Raw genomic sequence first — 20,082 nt, forward strand, 5'->3', positions numbered from 1 at the left:
TGAGAACAGAGGGGGAGGGAGAGTGGTATGGTGCTTTCAATTTTGTGGAATAACAAAAGAAAAGTACATTCCGCAGAAAGTAGAATTGCTTGTTCAGAATTGTTACCCTGCGCTGAGTGTAATGACTTTTGTAATCTCTTTTTACAGAGTATTTGAAGATCTGAAGACGGAAATTTCAAAAACAGATGACGGTCTTATGCCCGAAACATCGACTCTCTTGGTCCTCGGATGCTCCCTGACCTACAGTGCTTTTCCAGCGTCACACTTTTGAAGTCTTGACTCTCCAGCATCTGCAGTCCTCACTTTCACATCAATGTCTGACAGTGACACTGGGACATCGGGACTGCAACGATTTTTGACTGTGATTCTGTGAGAAGGAGCAAAGCGTTTGCTTCCTGCTCGAGTACATTTACAGAATCAGTGGGACTGGATGAGAGACCCTACGTTGCAGCGCAGTGATTGTGGAGCCTGAAACAGTTATACGGCCTGGAAAGAGGAATTCACGGCAGGGTGGGGCTGTACCCACGTTTGTGTGCGGCTGAATCTTCGGCCATGGAGAAACCTGAGGAATCCCGTCCTGTGAAGAAACCGTGGAAGTGTGGCGACTGTGGGAAAGGCTTCTGTGCCCCGTCTGCTCTGGAGACTCATCGGCGCAGTCACACCGGTGAGAGGCCCTTCAGCTGCCCCGAGTGCAGGAAGGGCTTTACCCAGGCATCCGCCCTGCTGACCCACCGGCGGGTCCACACAGGGGAGAGGCCCTTCAGCTGCCCAGAGTGCGGTAAAAGCTTCAGCGATTCCTCCACCCTGCAGACCCACCAGCGGGTCCACACGGGGGAGAGGCCCTTCAGCTGCCCCGAGTGTGGGAAGGTCTTCAGCAATTCCTTCGCCCTGCTGAGGCACCAGCGAATCCACAAGGGGGAGAGGCCACTCTCCTGCCCCGAGTGCGGGAAAGCCTTCAGTGATTCCTCTCACCTGCTGACCCACCGATGGATCCACACAGGGGAGAGGCCCTTCAGCTGCCCAGAGTGCGTTAAAGGCTTCAGCGATTCCTCCACCCTGCAGACCCACCAGCGGGTCCACACGGGGGAGAGGCCCTTCAGCTGCCCAGAATGCGGTAAAGGCTTCAGCGATTCCTCCACCCTGCAGACCCACCAGCGGGTCCACACGGGGGAGAGGCCCTTCAGCTGCTGTGAATGTGGGAAGTGTTTTACCCAGGCTTCTGCCTGGCTGAGACACTAGCGGTCCCACACCGGGGAGAGGCCCTTCAGATGCCCAAGTGCGGGAATGGCTTTTCCCAGGCCTCCAACGTCTAGACCCACCAGCGGATCCACACAGGGGAGAGGCCGTTTAGTTGTCCCGAGTGCAGGAAATGGTTTACCCAGGCCATCGCACTTCAAAAACACCAGCGGGTCAACATGGTGGATAGGCCCTACATCTGCCCCAGGTGCAGTAAGGTGTTCACCTGCTTCTCCCACCTGCGGAGGCACCAGCAAGTTCATGTACCATAGCAGGGGCATGGAAGGAGTGACGGCTGAGTGCCATTATCGACTGGAGTATTAACCCAGTTCCGGGGCCTCCCGGGTTTGAAACCCGCCGCGGCAGGTGGTGGAATTGGAATTCAGTCAGTAATCTGGAGTTCTAAATCTAATGATGAAGTCATTTTTGGGGGGAGTTGGGGTGGGGGGGGGGGGGGGTGAGAAAAACCCCATCTGATTCACTCACATCATTTTTAGGGAAGGAAACTGCCGTTGTGGGAAAGGATTCACTCGGTCGCCCCAGCTGCATCCTTTACCCGATCTGGCCAATGGTTGACTCTACACTGCCCCCAGCCCCTCTGATCTCTCCCCCACTGAGCCTCTCCCCCTCCCCAGCAAATGAGCAGGGAGAAACCTACTTGGATACAGAGTACATGTTGAAATTGGTGAGTGAGACAATACTTCCTACAAGTTAAGGAGGAAAGTGTGTGTGCTTTGACCTTGAGCTGTTTTTTTCTAAAAAAAGCTACTTTTTCTACGCCTTTTTGCTGGGGGGAATCTGAAGCTGTAACAAAGTTGGGTCACAATTAAGGTTACCTGAACTTACCGCTGGGCTCAGAGCTTCAAATGGTTTTTGTTTTAAACCTGTTGATTTCTTTCAGCCTCCTGCACTAAGTTTCCAATGTCATGTATCAGATGGAGCAGTGAATGAGGAGCGAGTATCGTTGGAAATTGCAAATATTTCAGGAGTGCAGGTACTGTGTCGGTTTATTGGCATTGTAAAGTTTACTGGCAGCACCAGGAGGTGGGGGCTGTGTTCATTAGAAACGATATGGAGGTGCCGGTGTTGGACTGAGGTGGATAAAGTTAAAATCTATACAACTCCAGGTTATAGTCCCAACAGATTTATTTGGAAGCGCTAGCTTTCGGAGCACTGCTCCTTCATTGGGTAACTGTTGAGCAGGATCATAAGACATTACAGTGTCATGCAGATGATAAGATTTCCTGAACAAGTTCAGTCTTTCATCTTTTAGAATGGGTTGCAGGTTTCAGTTCATTAACACGTATACCCCAGAACTACTTTTAAGTCACATTCTCCCGATGACTTAAAATTTTATAAAAATAGGTGACATCTCAGCTCAGACAATGCAAGGTGTGAGGTTCAAGTCTGTCTGTATCCCAGTCCTGAGTCACACTTGTTCTATTTCCAAAGTAGGAATTTATAAAATATTACAAAGATGAACTGCCTGCACATTGTATTTTGCTCAAATAGCACAACGTATCTGTAAATAATTCTGCAAATGCAAATTCACCGCATAGGCTTGTGTGTGAGTGCATGAGAGAGAGAAAGAGAGAGAGAGAGAGAGAGAGAGAGAGAGAGTGTGAGTGTTTGCATGTGCATGCTTAATAAAAAGGTGTAAACACAATGGAGTATAAGCCTGTGAGAGGGTGTGTGCATGGATTTGAGTTTGGGGTGTGTGTGTGTGTCTGAGAGAGAGCATGTGTATGAGAGAGGGTCTGCGTGACGGTGTGTATGTGTGCGTGTGAGAGACAGTGTTAAGTATAGTGTGGTCACCCACTTTCCTCATTCCTGAAGAAGGGCTCATGCCCAAAACGTCGATTCTCCTGTTCCTTGGATGCTGCCTGACCTGCTGCGCTTTTCCAGCAACACATTTTCAGCTCTGATCTCCAGCATCTGCAATCCTCACTTTCTCCTATAGTGTGGTTACCCAAGGGCCCGGTTGAGACCACTCTCACGGGTTCCAAACTTGGCTATTGGCCTCTGCTTGGCCAGTAAAAACAATTTAAGTAGTTACTGGGTGGCTCAGTGGTTAGCAGTGCTGCCTCACAGCGCCAGGGATCCAGGTTCAATATCTGCCTCAGGCAACTGTCTGAGTTTGCACATTCTCCCCCTGTCTGCATGGGTTTCCTCTGGGTGAAAGTGAGGACTGCAGATGCTGGAGATCAGAGCTGAAAATGTGTTGCTGGAAAAGCGCAGCAGGTCAGGCAGCATCCAAGGAGCAGGAGAATCGATGTTTCGGGCATAAGCCCTTCTTCAGGAATGAGGAAAGTGTGTCCAACAGGCTAAGATAAAAGGTAGGGAGGAGGGACTTGGGGGAGGGGCGTTGGAAATGCGATAGGTGGAAGGAGGTCAAGGTGAGGGCGATAGGCTGGAGTGGGGGTGGGGGCGGAGAGGTCAGGAAGAAGATTGCAGGTTAGGAAGGCGGTGCTGAGATCGAGGGATTTGACTGAGACAAGGTGGGGGGAGGGAAAATGAGGAAACTGGAGAAATCGGAGTTCATCCCTTGTGGTTGGAGGGTTCCTAGGCAGAAGAGAGTTCCGCCTAGGAACCCTCCAACCACAAGGGATGAACTCCGATTTCTCCAGTTTCCTCATTCTCCCCACTCCCCGCCCCCCCCCCCCCCCCAACCTTGTCTCAGTCAAATCCCTTGAACTCAGCACCACCTTCCTAACCTGCAATCTTCTTCCTGACCTCTCCGCCACCACCCCACTCCAGCCTATCGCCCTCACCTTGACCTCCTTCCACCTATCGCATTTCCAACGCCCCTCCCCCAAGTCCCTCCTCCCTACCTTTTATCTTAGCCTGCTGGACACACTTTCCTCATTCCTAAAGAAGGGCTTATGCCCGAAATGTCGATTCCCTTGTTCCTTGGATGCTCTTTCCTCCGGGTGCTCCAGTTCAGATATGACTGTTACTTAAAGGAATATTTCTACTTATAAAGGGCAACGTCTCTTCAATAAGTAGATTCATTTAGATATGACTGGATCACTTTACAGTTTAAGATATTCCTTTGAATGTGCCCAACAAGTCCACACTGACCCTCTGAAGAGCAACCCACCCACACCCATTCCCCTAAGCTTACCCCTTCACCTAACACTACGGACAATTTAGCATGTCCAATTCACCTAACCTGCACATCTTTGGATTGTGGAAGGAAACCGGTGCACGTGAAGGAAACCCACGCAGACACGGGGAGAATGTGCAAACTCCACACAGAGTTGCCCGAGGCTGAAATTGAACCCGGGTCTTTGGCACTGTGAGGCAGCAGTGCTAACCACTGTGCCGCCCACTGACTTTCCATCTGCTTTAACTGGTGCTTGTGGTTTTTACCCTCACTGTTCTTTCATCCTGTGCTTTTTACCCTCACTATTTTCTAATCCTTGTCCTTTTCACCCTCACTTTTTAAAAAATCCTTGTGCTTTGTACTCTTGCTGTTACTTGTGCAATTGCTTAGGCGAGTGTGTAATTACTAGTGAAGGAGATTGTGCACCAGCATGTATATGTTGTTCAGTCATTGAAGGGGCAAGACCTGTTGAGAATGGTTAGTAAAGCATGTGTTGTACTAAGCCTTGTTAACATGGATATAGTTTGTTATTTGGAAAAGTATACTTAATATTTAGTCATAGAATTGTACAGCTCAGAAATAGATCCTTTGGTCCAACCCTCCATGCCAACCAGATATTTTAAATTCGTGTCGAGAGTGTAGTGCTGGAAAAGCACAGCAGGTCAGGCAGCATCCGAGGAGCAGCAGAATTGATGTTTCGGGCATAAGCCCTTCATCAGGAGTCAAAAGATTCTCCTGCTCCTCAGACGCTGCCTGACCTACTGTGCTTTTCCAGCACCACACTCTCGACTCTCATCTCCAGTATCTGCAGTCCTCACTTTGAGTTGATTTCAATCTTACTGCGAAGTATACCTATCTAGAAGTTCTCCTCCTCTCTCTACAAAGATCACGGGGAGGTACAGTGAGAGAGGAACTCACTAAGTCCTCTCCTCTGCCCTAAGGCTCTTCAGCCACATCCTCAAGCAGACTCGCTACCACAGCCACATCTCTTTCCTAAGTGCCTGCCCATGGAACTAACGGACCTCTGCATTTCTGCATCCTCAGAAAAGATTCCTCATGAAGGGCTTATGCCCGAAACGTCAATTCTCCTGCTCCTCAATTGCTCCCTGACCTGCTGTGCTTTTCCAGCACCACACTCTTGACTCTGATCTCCAGCATCTGTAGCCCTCACTTTCTTCCAGTGAAACAGTCTCAGCCTATCCATCTAAATGGGGGTAGATTCATATCCAGTTATGGTCTGTTCAATGCTGGTCCAGGCTCGAAAGTCCAAATGGCCTACTCCTGTTCCCATTCCCTCACTGTGTCCTGGACAGCAAGAGACCATATGACATAGCAGCAGAAATTAGGCTGTTCAGACCATTCAGTCGTGGCTGATAATTTTCTCAACCCTATTCTCCCACTTTCAGCAAAGTGAAAATGGAGGGAGAGTGTGTGGGATGGAGATTTTTAGCTTCTAGGGAATGAGAGGAAAGAGTTCAGTATAAATTAGAATTGATTGGATGGGCCGAGCAGTGAGAGATGCAGTTTAATTTGGAGAAATATCAGGTTTGCATTTTGGTCAATCAATCCAGGCAGGACTGACACAGTTAAGGGGAGTGTTGCAGAACAAAGAGACCTTGGAGTGCCGGTCCATAGTTCCCTGAAAGTGGAGTCGCAGGTACATAGGATAGTGAAGATGGTGTTTGGTATGCTTTCCTTTATTGGTCAGAGCATTGAGTATACGAGATGGGACATCATGTTGTGGCTGTACATGGTTTTGGCCAGTTTTGGAATACTGCATTCGGTTCTGGTCTCCCTGATGTCAGAACAAACTTGTGAAACTTTGAAAGGGGTTGGAAAGATTTACAAGACCGTTGCCACAGTTGGAGGGCTTGAACTACAGGGAGAAGCTGAATAGGCCAGAGAAATTTTCCCTGAAGCATCAGAGGCTAAGGGGTAACCTTATTGACATTTATAAAGAGGCATGGATAGGGTGAATACCCAATGCCTTTTCCCCAGACTAGGGGAGTCCAAACTCGAGGACATGAGAGAGAGGTGAGAGGACAAAGATTTAAAAGGGACCTAAGGGACAATGTTTTGATGCAGAGGGTGGTGCGTGTATGGAATGAGCTGCCAGGGAAAGTGATGGAGGCTGGTACAATTACAACATTGTAATGGGTGTGTACATAAATGGAAGGTTTGAGAAGACATGGGCTAAATGCTGGCAAATGGGGACAGTGATTTCGGATATATCGTTAGCACGGACGAGTTGGGCCGAATGGTCTGTTTCCGTTTTGTTGGACTCTAATCAGCTTCAGTGAAAGCAGTCATTTCTGCTGGTGGATTAGACTAGGCCAAACGATTTGGAGGACTGGATTTAGGAAAGAGATAAGAGGAACTACTTTTCCCAGAGAGTAGTGAATCTATGGAATTCTCTGTCCAAGGAAGCAGTAGAGGCAGCTTCATTATATTCAAGACACAGTTGGATGGGTTTTTGCATGGGTGGGGAATTAAGGGTAGTTGGGATAATGCAGGGAGGAGGAGCTGAGACAATGTAAAGATCAGCCATGATCTTAATGAATGGTGGAGCAGGCTGGATGGGCCAAATGGCCTACTCCTACTTCTGTTGGCATGAGACTATAACCCTGCATTTCCCATGGCTAACCCATCTAACCTGCACATCCCTGGACACTCTGGGCAATTTAGCATAGCGATCAAAATGAGCACTATAGTGATGTGGAAAATGAACAGAGAATGATAAAAAGGGACAAGTAAACATGCCAGCAATCAAAACTGGATTTTAAAGATCACAAAAAGTGAATGAATTGACTGCACACATTGAAGAGAATAATTATTATCTGAGACTCCTTACAGAGACCTGCTTTCAGGATGGCAGAAATTGGATCCTGAATATGGAGGGTTTGGTCAAATGTGAAGATAGAGGGTTGGCACTGCTAATCAAAGCACTGATGACAGGATAGTGTGGTGTCAGCTTGGATTTCTGGTCCTGATTTCTCTGTCCTCTGTTGATCTCCCTGTTCCCAGAGTATGATGTCGGTCTGTTCTGAGCTCTGCTGGATTTTTGTTGAAGCTTTGACCCGTCGTTACACTTTCCAGAACAATAAAACATTCAGACCATTGAGACCCAGCCCACAATCTCCCAGCCTGTCAACCACCCAGCCATAGTGTAGGCATAGCAGGGAATCAAGCAAGTAAAATGAAACAAAATTAGAAATAAATAAGTGCTTGTGTTTAATGTTTGTTCATTAGGAAGTAAACCAGAAAAGGGGCTCTCCCAGGATTCTGATAGTGCCCCACTTGAGGAATTCTTTCTCCCTTACATTTAACCATTAGAAGCCAGCAGTGAGATTTACAGCAATATTTACATCAATGGAAATGAAGTATCCATTATCAAATAGACAAAGATATACAGCACTGATATAGACTTTTTCTCTTTCATGAGCATGTGTGCGCACACACAAGTCCAAAGGGGGCAATTTGTATTTACCAAATGATATTTGCAGATACGTTCTATTTTGCTCAAAAAATGCACAATCTGTTTTGGAAATTACACTTTTTGAAATAGAACCAGTCTGACCCAAGATTGGGATACAGACAGACTCTGACCACACTCTTTTAATGCATTTTCTGAGCGAAGATGTCACACTTTGTTATAAAGCCTTATGTTATCGTGAAGGTGCCTTACAGGAAGTTCTGGGATTTACATTAATGATACCTGCAACCCATTCTAAAAGATGAAAGACTCAACGATCCTGGTTTGTCAACATATAATTTCAGTTGCAGGACACTATCATGTTTTTCTATAAATTCTGAGCCTTATGATCTTATTCTCCACAATTACCTGATGAAGGAACAGCCCTCCAAATAGTAAGTCCTTCCAAATAGACCTGTTGGACTCTAACCTGGTGTTGTCTGATTTTTGACTTTGTCCAGGTGAGATTGTATTGACCATGCTAAATTACCCATAGGACCCAGGGATGTGCAGGTTAGGGTGGATTGGTTGTGCTAAATTACTCATAGTGCACGTTAGGTGTATTAGTCAGGGGTAAATGTTGAGCAATAGGGGTAGGGGAACAGGTGTGGGTGAGTTACCCGTTGGTGGGTCAGTGTGGACTCATTGAGCCGAGTGACCTGCTTCCACACTGTGGAGATTCTCTGAAGGGAAGGGATTTTTTGCAAACTCTGCAAGGCAGTGCAGGCCAGCTGTGCGCAGCAGGCACAGTGTGGGGGCCCGCCTTCAGCATGGCCCTGCCTTCCCTGACCCAGACACTTCGCCCCACCCTCTTGCTCCATTGTTGATGTCTCTGTGCAGAAATGATCTTCTGAGTTTCAGAGTGAAACCACCTCCCTCTGGGCAACTCTTCAATCTGGGAGGGAGAGAGGGATGGTGGTGGGTGGTGGGGGGGGCAACCTTTTCACGCAGAGGGTGGTGCGTGTATGGAATGAGCTGCCAGAGGAAGTGGTGGAGACTGGCACAATTACAACATTTAAAAGGCATCTGGATGGGGATATGAATAAGGAAGGGTTGAGAGAGACAGGGGCCAAATTCTGGCAAATGGGTCACTAGGTTAATTTAGGATATCTGGTCGGCGTGGACTGAAGGGTTTGTTTCCATGCTGTACAACTCTATGACTCTATTTCTACATAGTCAGAAGCAATTTCACAAGACTAGGAATAGGCCATTCACCCCTTCCAGCCTGTCCTGAGCTGTGGTCGAACTGCATGTATTATAGTGCATGTTTCATAAAGATTTCAGCAGCTCTTTTAAAAAATTGAACTTGCTTTCAGACTTTAACAATTTTCTGAATGTATTATTTTACCTATTCTCAATTTTAAATATAACCCATTTCTCGCCTCTCCTGTCTCCCAGGGTTGAGTTGTCAGCATCCATTCTCTCTGTCTTCATCAGTTTAATACAGTGATCAAAGAGGGTTCGAGAAATGACTTTATTTTTTTGGGGGGGGGTTGGGGGCGCTGCAGGGAAAGACAATGGATGGGTAGTGGGCTGAGGGAGGGGAACAAGAGACAGAAAATGGACAAGGGTGCAGAGGGTGGCATGAGAGAGAATGGAGCGGATGTTGAGGGAGAGTTAGAATGGACAGAATGCTGTGGATCATGGAGGGCAGTTGACTGGGGGCACGAGGGCGAGAATGCACAGGGCGCCATGGGTGGTGGTGGTAAATGTCATTTCAATGCAGAACGTTTCTAACAATAGCTGTGAATTGTCTGGGTCTGGGTCCCAATGTTGAGTCAGACTGACATTTTTGTTAGAAAAGCTCTGCATTTAAATTACAGTCTTGAGAATGCTATTTAAAACATGTCCTGGGAATACATACCAAAGAGCAGAAACCCATTCTTAAAGATGAAAGACAATCTAAAATGTCTTAATGTATCACAGCTCTGTGACACTGGACTCCTTTGAATATAAATTGTGACCATGATTTTATTCTCCACAACCGCCTGATGAAGGAACTGCGCTCCGAAAGCTAGTGCTTCCAAACAAACCTATTGGACTGTTACCTGGTGTTGTCTGAGAGAGAGAGGAGAGCAGAGCAGGAGTCTCAGCTTCAGAAGCTCATGGTCAAACCTCCGCATTCAGTCAATGGGGTGTGTCTGATTGGCAGGAGGGCCAATCTCCTTCCAGTCCTCCAGGGTTCTCTATTGGTTCGTCAAAAGAAGGTATCATTCTTTTTTGTGTGGATAGCGGTGAGCATGCCCAGTGTCTTGCTGACACCGGCATACATGCGCACTGCGTTGCTGGCACCTGCAAACGTACATAGAATGGTCGTGTTACTGACAGATATTTAGTGAACAAATGCCAAAAGGAGAAAAAAAAGGTAGAGCCACAAGTTTTTTTTCCCTGTGGCTCGACATTTTATTGCATTTGGTCTGGTTGCTCAACTTGTGTGTCTTTTTCCCTATTGGCGGATGAATGTGGGGGGCGAAAGTGGAGTCCAGAACTGAAGGGCACAGGTTTAGGGTGAGAGGGACAAGATTTCTGAGGGTCCTAAGAGGCCATGTTTTCGCACAGAGGGTGGTATGTGTAAAGAATGGTCTGTCAGAGGAAGTGGTGGAGGCTGGTACAATTAGAATATTTAAAATACATCATAAAAGACATGGATAGAGACATGAATAAGAAGGATTCGGAGCGATATGGGCCAAATGCCGGCAAATGGGTCACTAGATTAACCTAGGATAGCTGGTTGGCACGGACCGATGGGTTTGTTTCTGCGCTCTACAAATCTATGACACTATTTCAACAGAGTCACAACCAATTTCATGAGACTATTCACTCCATATAGCCTGTCCTGAGCTGTGGCCTAACTGCGCACATTTCAATGCAAGTTTCAGGAAGATTTCAGCAGCTCCTAAAAATTGAACGTGCTTTCAGACTTCAATGATGTTTCTGAATATATCATTTTAGCTATTCTCAATTTTAAAGATCAGCCATTTGTCACCCCTCCCGACTCCCAGCTGAGTCAACATCATCCATTCTCTCTCTCGCTCTCTTCTGAGAAGAGCTTGATACAGTGATCAAAGAAGGTTCGAGGCACGAGAAAGGAAGTGAAGGTGATGGGGAGAAAGGAGAGAGACTGGATGTGGGGCAGAAGGAGGTGTGTCGAGAAGCAGAGGGTGAGTTAGAGAAAGACTTGGGGGACTGAGGGTGGGTTGGGGGGGGGGGGGGGAAAGAGAAAGCCATGCAGGGCAGAGGATTGGGGGGGGGGGGTCAAAGAGAGAGAATAGGGGGCAGCAGAGAATTGTGGAGGGGGCTAAGAAAGAATGGGGGACAGAGCATTGCGGGGGTAGAGAAAGAGAATCGTGTGGAGTGCAGAGTGTGGGAGAGAGAATGGATAAGGGGCAGTGGATGGGGGGGGGGAAGAGAGAATGGACGGGGCAGTGGCGGGGGGAGAGAGAGAATGGACGGGGGTCAGTGGATGGTAGGAGAATAGATAGAGGGCAGAATATGGGTGGAAAAAGAGAATAAATGGGGAAAAGAGGGATGGAGATCGGAGGGTGTGGGGGAAGAGAGAAAATGCATGGGGAGGCAGAGGATGAGAAGAGGGACTGGATAGGGGTGCAGAGGATGAGGGACAGAGAGAGAGAACGAGAGAGTGAGAGAGAGCAAGAGAGAAAGGATGGGGAATGGACAGGGAGCGCTGTGGGTGGCAAGGGGGAATGGACAGGGGGACATGGTGGGAAGTGGGTGTTAAGGCCAGGGGCAGGGCCAGGGGACACTGTGGTCGTGGGGAATGGACAGAGGCACTTGTGGGGATGTTTCAGTCTTGGAGGGAGGGGGTGGTGGTGAAAGCATCCCACTCACTCCCAGCATCCCCTTCTCTGCACACATGCAGTGCACATTTTTATGTGAGTCTGGAAGGGATGCTGTTTGGAGGGTCAATGTGGACTTGATGGCACAAATGGTCTGCTCCCACACTGTAGGGATTCTATAATTGTGCGAGCTGTCAAACAGCAACTCCTAATTGGTGAAGTAAAAGATCGAGATCCAGATTGCAACACTCTTTTTCGATAATTTATTAAAAGTTACTTGTGGTACATGGTGTTGCTTGCTGGCCAGCATTTAGTTCCCCTTGAGAAGATGGTGGGGAGCTGCCTTTTTGAACCATTGCAGTCAACATGCTGTACGATGTCCCACAATGCCCTGAGGGAGGGAATTCCAGGATTAGACCCAGCAACACTGAAGGAACAGTAATATATTTCCAAGTCAAGATGGTGAGTAGCTTGGAGGGGTACTTGCAAGAGGTTGTGTTCCCAAGTATCTGTTATTCTGGTCCTTCCAGATGTAAGTGGTTGTTGGTTTGGAAGGATTTTTCTCAGTATCTTTGGTAAATTTCTGCAATGCGTCTTGTAAGTCGTACGCACTACTGCTTCTGAACAGTGGAGCAGAGGAAGTGGATGTATGTGAAGATGGTGCCAGTCAAGCAGGCTACTTTGTCCAGGATGGAAAAAGGAATGTTGTTGAGGCTGCACCCATCCAAGCTGATGGGAGAGTATTCCATTACACTGCTGACTTGTGCCTTGTAGAAGATGGAACACGTTTTGGGGAGTCAGGAGGTAAGTTACTCAGTACAGTATTCCTGGCTTCTGACCTGCTCTTGTAGTCACTGTGTTCGTCAAGTTGAGTTTCTGCTCAATGATAAACCCCAAGGATGTTGATTGTGGGGTATTTAGTGACAGTAACATTGTTGATATCACAGGTCGATGGTCAGATTATCTCTTTTGCAGATGAGTCACTGCTTGGCATTTTGTGTAGCATACATGTTACTTGCTCCTCATCAGCCCATTGGATATGGTTAAGACTTTGTTGCATTTCAAACTGAACTGTTCAGTTTGTGAGGATGTGTGAATAGTGCTGAACATTGTGCAATTAGTGGCGAACACCTACACTTCTGAACTTGTGATGGAGGAAGGTCGTTAATGAAGATAGTTGGGCCTCGGACACTACCCTATGAACTCCTGCAGAGATGTCCTGGAGCTGAGATGACTGAACTCCAATGACCATTGCCATCTTTCCATGTGCTAGGTATGACTTAACAATTAAGATACACAAATAATATTTCAAAACTAATTGACACTCTTATGGGTGTCTCCAGTGAAAATTTCTCTGTTCTAAAAACAATCTGATAAATGTTGACTTTGATCAACCTTTTTGATCTTAGCAGTTTCCTTTCTCTCCAACATTTGTTTCACGGTAACAAGTTGAATTATTCTTCATTTCTCAGCAAAATGTTTAACAGAAGGTAACATTCTTAACATTCTTAAAATGTAATATTCCGTGGGAAAACTGTAGTCCGCCAGTTGGAGAGAATTTCTCTGAAAATATTTGACAAATGCACAGCTTCCACAAGACCCAGTGTTCCCAAAGTTAAAGTACTTTTAACAGCCCCTTTATATTTTCCAGAATTCCCAGGATCAGGGACATGTGCCACTTTTACCCACCACAAATTTCCTGAAACTGGGTGCACTAAAAAAAAATCCAACAGGACAAGTATTAGTAAAAAGGTCTGGTTTCAGTCGTAGAGGTATAGATTATTGGGTCACACTGCATGTAAACAGACCCTTCGGTTCAACTGATCCATCCTGATCAGATGTCCCAATCTGACCTGGTCCCAAGCTCCAGCATTTGCCCTATATCCCTCTAAACCTGAATTATTCATCCAGGCATCTTTTAAATGTTGTGATTGTCCCCACCTCCACCACTTCATCTGGCAGCTCGTTGCATACATGTGCCACCGTCTGCATGAAAAGTTATCCCTTAGGCCCCTTTTAAATCTTTCCCTTCTCACCTGAAACCTATGCCTTCTAGTTTTTGACTCCCCCACCCTGGGGAAAAATACCTAGGCTATTCACCCTACCCATGCCCGTCATGATTTTACAAACCTCCCTCGGGTCACCCCTCTGGCTCTGACTCTCCAGGGTTAAAAAAAAGCCCCAGCCCCAGCCTCAATCTCTTAGTCTGTGGAACCAGTTAAAGCTTCTTCCCATAGTCAATCACTAGGATACACTCTCTCACAGTCTGTGTAACCAGGTAAAGCTCCTTCCCATAGTCAACTCGCTGGGACACACTCTTTCACAGTCTGTGTAACCAGGTAAAGCTCAGTTCACTGGTGTGTTCCTTCTGAATGCTTTTATGGCCATACTGATGTCCAGTAACTTTTGAAACAGATAGAATGGATTTCTCCCTCCAAATGCAAACCCCCAATGATGTTGAGAGACCCTGGCAAGTCTTGTGATGGAATTTCTTCTGAGATTTCTGATTTGCAGATCCTCTCCTTTCTGATACACTGTAAACGAAGTTGAAACAAGTCATCACTGTCTGTACCGAATAGAAATTCTGATTATATTGTATGTGTCTGCCTGTTTATAAAGTATTAACCCAGTAACATACAACTGGTATTATTGATTTAAAATACACAGGAAGAGATGTCAGGACCTGGAACACTCTGAACCCTAATAGGGTGTTGTAAATGCAGGCTGAGTTTTCTTAAAACTAAAAAAAAAAGTTTAATTTTAACTTTAAACTGGCTGAAACTTTGTCCTCCCTTCCAATGTCTGAGAGTAAAACACTGTATTTCCCCTCCCCCTAACAGAGAGTTGTAGGACTGGTACGTGTTGTTATTTTGTGATCTATTCCAAGTGAAATTTATCCTCTGTTTTTGTGCTTTGTGCGAGATCAGGTTAGCAGCTTTTAAATCCTTATGTTAAGCAAACTGTAGATCAGCAATCGTATTCCGAGAGTGGTACTTCCAGCCCTGGTAATCCTGTCGGGTCAACAGAGAGAGAGAGGGGGAGAGGATGTCACATCTAAAGAGTAGACAGAAGAGTTGTTACGCTTGTTCAGTCAGTGGATTGGTTTGGCACTCAGATGAGACTGGATGCTGCTTTTCATGGATCATAATTAAACCCTTAAATTCAAGGGATGTTGAAAGGGCAAATCAAGTGAGTAAATGGAAAACTGCTTAAACATTGGCTCCTGGTCTTTTAATTCACCAAATAGATATTGCTGGTTTGACAGCTCTGGTAACCATAGCATCCCTACAGTGTGGGAGCAGGCCATTCGGCCCATCAAGTCCATTCTGATCGTCTGAACAGCATCCCACTCAGACTCAAAAATCTGCACTGAGCGTGTGTAGAGAAGGGGATGCTGGGAGTGGCTGGGATGCTTTCACCATCAGCCCCTCCCTCCAAGACACACAGATCCCCACAGCACCCCTGTCCATTCCCCCACCACCAGAGTGGTCCCTGGCCTGAACACCCACCTCCCACCGCACCCCCTGTCCATTCCCCCCTGCCACCCACAGCGCCCCCGTCCATTCCCCCACCACCAGAGTGGTCCCTGGCCTGAACACCCACCTCCCACTGCACCCCCTGTCCATTCCCCCCTGCCACCCACAGCGCCCCTGTCCATTCCCCCCTGCCACCCACAGCCCTCCATCCTCTCTGCCCCCCATCCTCTACACACTGTCCAGTCCCTCTTCCCGTCTTCTGCCCTCCCCAGGCATTTTCTCTCTCCCCACATCCTCTGCTCTCCATCCCTCTGTTCCCCATCTATTCTCTTTCTCCATCCACGTTCTGCCCTCTGTCCATTCTCCTGCCATCCACTGACTCCCGTCCATTCTCTCTTCCCCCGTGCCCACTGCCTCCTATCCATTCTCTTTCTCCCCACACTCTGCCCTTCACACCATTCCCTTTTTCTCTACCCCCAGTGCTCTGCATCCCATTCTCTCTTGCCCACCCCTCCACCATTCTCTGCCCCCATTCTCTCCCTTTGCCCCTCCACCCTCTGCCCTGCCCCATCCATTCTCTCTTTTCTCCCCAGCACCCCTCCTCCTTTCTTGAGCCTCAAATCCTCTTTGATCGCTGTATCAAGTCCTTCTCAGAGAGAGAGAGAGAATGGATGATGATGACTCTACCTGGGAGTCAGGAGGGCTGACAAAAGGCTGATCTTTAAAATTGAGAATGATATATTCAGAAACATCACTGAAGTCTGAAAGCACATTCAATTTTTTTTTAAAAGTGCTGCAGAAATCTTCCTGAAACTTGCAGCTTTTATAAAAAAAAGATTATGCTTTTAGACATTAACAATGTTTCCAAATATATCATTTTAGCTGTTCTCCATTTTAAAGATCAGCCATTTCTTGTGCACCCCCCCTGTCTTCCAGGTTGAGTCATCACTGTCTTCCCTGAGAAGGGCTTGATACAGTAATCAAAGAGGGCTCGAGGTTTGAGAAAGGATGGGGAGAAGGCAGAAGGGAGAGAGAATGGACAGGGGAGCAGAGGGTGGGGGGGAGAGAGAGAGAGAGAATGGACAGGGGAGCAGAGGGTGGGGGGGAGAGAGAGAGAGAGAATAGACAGGGGAGCAGAGGGTGGGGGGTGGGAGAGAGAGAGAGAGAATGGACAGGGGAGCAGAGGGTGGGGGGTGGGAGAGAGAGAGAGAGAGAGAGAATGGACAGGGGAGCAGAGGTGGGGGGGGGGAGAGGAGAGAGAGAGAGAGAATGGACAGGGGAGCAGAGGGTGGGGGGTGGGAGAGAGAGAGAGAGAGAATGGCCAGGGGAGCAGAGGGTGGGGGGTGGGAGAGAGAGAGAGAGAGAATGGCCAGGGGAGCAGAGGGTGGGGGGGAGGAGGGAGAGAGAGAAAGAGAGAGAGAGAGAGAGAGAGAGAGAGAGAGAGAGAGAGAGAGAGAGAGAGAGAGAGAGAGAGAGAATGGACAGGGGAGCAGAGGGTGGGGGGGGGGGGGGGGAGAGGAGAGAGAGAGAGAGAATGGACAGGGGAGCAGAGGGTGGGGGGTGGGAGAGAGAGAGAGAGAATGGCCAGGGGAGCAGAGGGTGGGGGGTGGGAGAGAGAGAGAGAGAATGGACAGGGAGCAGAGGGTGGGGGGTGGGAGAGAGAGAGAGAGAATGGACAGGGGAGCAGAGGGTGGGGGGTGGGAGAGAGAGAAAGAGAATGGCCAGGGGAGCAGAGGGTGGGGGGGAGGGGGGGGGGGGCGGGGAAGGAGGGAGAGAGAGAGAGAGAGAGAGAGAGAGAGAATGGACAGGGGAGCAGAGGGTGGGGGAGGGGAGAGGGGGAGAGAGAGAGAGAGAAAAAAAAAATGGACAGGGGACAGAGGTGGAGGGGAAAAGAAAAGACTTGGGGCCAGAGAATGGGGGGGCAGAAGATGAGGGGAAGAGAGAATGGCTGGGCAGAGAGATTTGGTGAGTGCAGACTGTGAGGAGAGAGAGAATGCATGGGGACAGTGGGTTGGGGAAGTGACAGCACAAATCTCACCTTACCCAGGAATGGTGTCAGTGTTCCATGAACTGGAACCCACTCCATTAACAGCAGACTTGGGGGCAATCGTTTCTCAATAGACACATGGCTAAGACGGTAGATTCATATAATCCCTACAGGCTAATCAGCCCATAAATTTAAGACTGACCTTCCAAACAGCATCCCACCCACTTTCCCTGCAGTTCCCCATGGTAAACCCACCCTAGGCTGCACATCCCTGGTTACTTCAGCATGGCCGATCCACCCTAAACTTCAGATGGTTAGACTGTAGGAGGAAACTGGAGCACCCAGAGTTCACCCACGCAGACACAAGGGTGAGAACATGCCAAAATCCACCCAGAGAGTGGATGAGAGCGGAATTGAACCCAAGTCCCAGGCACTGTGAGGCAGTGGTGCTAACCACTGAGCCACCATGCTATCCAGAGCTTTGAAGTTCTGCTGTGTCTTTGTAGCTTCTAACCTCTCATGAGCCTTCAGCAGAGGCTCTCTCCTCCTGATATTGTTGGACCACACCCGCTGCAACTTCCCTTTTCCATTTCTGCAGCCCTAACCACACCGGTTCCCAAATCCTGGCACCAGGCAGACACTGATGCAATCTGGTCTTCTGCTGCCAACTGCAGAGAACAGTGACAATCTCTGTCACTATTCTGTCCCTGACCATCACTGTCCCTCCCCAACATTGTTCTTACTTCCACCACGCAGCCAGTTAGCTCCTCGCTCATGCAGACCTCTCTCAGATCCCCTTTATCTGTCTGACCTGTGATGACATACTCCTGACCCTGTTCACTGATCTGTCTGGAGAGGAATGACCATCTCCCAGAATAAAGTGTCCAGTTAACTTTCCCCTTTTCCCCCAACGTGTCTGCAGCCCGGCATCCAGCTACATCTTTCTGAGCAGAAGGTCCTCCAGCCTGTGTTTGCCCTGGATCACAGCATCCAGAGCCTCCCACCTTCTGCAAATCAAAAGACAAGCCCCACCCTGCTCTCTCCAATGTGTGTTGTGTAACTGCTTAATCGTTTCTAGGGCTGAGCAGTGGCTGATAGCCAAATTTGGAACCCCGTGAGGGTGGCCTCAACTGGGACATTGAGTTCATGTTACACTACAGGTGACCCCGCTACATTATACACTCTCTCTCACACACACACTCGTACATACTCACACACTCATGTTCGCTCTCAGACACACGCACACAGCCTCTCACAGGCTTATACTCACACACTTTACCAAGTATGCATATACGCAAACACACACTCTCTCATGCACACACACACATATCAGTCTATGATGTGAATTTGCAATTGTAGGATTTTATTTGCAAGTATATTCTATTTTGCTCAAAAAACGCACAATCTTCAGGCAGTCTATCCACGTAATATGTTATAAATTCTACAATGGAAATAGAACCCGTCTGACTCAACATTGGGATACAGACAGACTCTAACATGAGTGAATCTGATGGGGTATTTCTTCCCCAGAAAATGGTTTCAGCATTAGATTCTGAACTCCAGATTTCTGACTGAATTCCAATTCTGCCACCTGCCGCAGTGTGACTCGAACCCGGGAGTCCCGAGGAGTCCCCAGAACTGGGTTGATAGTCCAGTCAATAATGGCAGTCAGCTGTCGTTCCTTCAATCGCTCTGCAATGGCCTCCACAGGTGAGAGGAGGGGGGTAATGCCCTTCCCACACTGACAGCAGGTGATTGGCCGCTCCCTGTTGTGGACCCGCTGGTGAGCTTCTAAAATCTCAAAACATATAATCGGGAAAGGACCCACTCTATTCACTACCGCAGACTTACAGCAAGGTAACACATTAAAAACTATGCACTTATCTGTCCCTGTGCTGTGAGTTCTCCCACACAGACTCCTCCAAGACCAGTTGTGAATTTTGCTATTTGTTAATTTTTTTCCTAGACACACTCCAATGTCCAGAGATATACGATTTCAAACAACAAAGGCAGTAACTACATAGATTCACTGCTGTGTCAGCTAGCAGGGTAGGTTTTTTTTCTCTCTCTCTCTTTCAGACCATGTGCTCGCTGCCTACGGCTGTCTTTCTCCCCTTTAAAAGTGCTGTTGACTTGATTTTTTAACTCCAAAGTTCCAAAACAATGCAACAGCATATAAAACAGTAATTGCTGTTCTTGGAATTCTAGAAAATCGCCTCCAACACTGAAATTACCTCCAAAAAGGAGCAGCTTTTAGACACACATTTTCCCGTCCTCCATCTTGGATTAGTTCTTGGTGAACATTTCCATCTTCCAGATTACAGTTATTCAAATAATCTGCTTTTCTATTTTTACTACCAAAGTGGATAACCTCACACTTATCCACACTAACCTGCACCTGCCATACATTTACCCACTCACTTAGCCTGTCCAAATAACATTGCATCCTCCTCTCATCCAGCTTTGTGTCACCTGCAATTTGTGACATATTCCATTTAGTTCTCTCATCTAAATCACTGACACATACTGTGAATACCTGGGGTCCTGGTCCCAATCCCTGCAGTCCCCCAATCATGAATCATTATCAAACATCGATCTGATTGATCCTCCCTGACTGACCTTACAAAATAGCAGATGTCAGCCTGATGTTCATAACTGACTGAGATCCGATAAGCAATTATGAACCACTGAATTACTAAAGCACAGAAGCAGGCCATTCAGCCCATCGTGTCCATGCAGCTCTCTAAATGAGCTTTCTGATGTTGTGCCATTTTCCTGACGTTTCCTTGGAAATTGGTACATTGCTTGTCATCAAATAATTTTCCAATGCCCTTAACTGAACTTGCATCAACCACTGTTCCATGCAATGTCTTCCAGATCTATTTACTCACTGTGTGAAATTTCTTTCTCACGTCACATTTTCTTTCTTGTAATGGATTTGAAATTTGTGTTCTTATTCTCAATGCTTTTACCATGGTGAACAGTTTTTCACTGTCTTTTCTGGGTGT

At 47.6% G+C, this 20,082-nt stretch overlaps 1 protein-coding gene and 1 pseudogene across 1 annotated transcript in view; both read left to right on the forward strand.

The window, feature by feature from the left end:
* Window positions 1–203: 203 nt before the first annotated feature.
* On the forward strand, window positions 204–1,508 carry LOC140460046 (uncharacterized; annotated as a pseudogene).
* A 676-nt stretch (window positions 1,509–2,184) lies between these two features.
* Window positions 2,185–20,082, forward strand: part of LOC140460915 (uncharacterized) — a 158,719-nt gene continuing 140,821 nt past the window's right edge. The window contains exon 1 of the mRNA XM_072555636.1: window positions 2,185–2,230. The gene's annotated coding sequence lies outside the window, so the exon portion shown is untranslated. The remainder of the gene's footprint in view (window positions 2,231–20,082) is intronic.

Source organism: Chiloscyllium punctatum, chromosome 36, assembly GCF_047496795.1.
Source record: "Chiloscyllium punctatum isolate Juve2018m chromosome 36, sChiPun1.3, whole genome shotgun sequence".
NCBI lineage: Eukaryota > Metazoa > Chordata > Chondrichthyes > Orectolobiformes > Hemiscylliidae > Chiloscyllium > Chiloscyllium punctatum.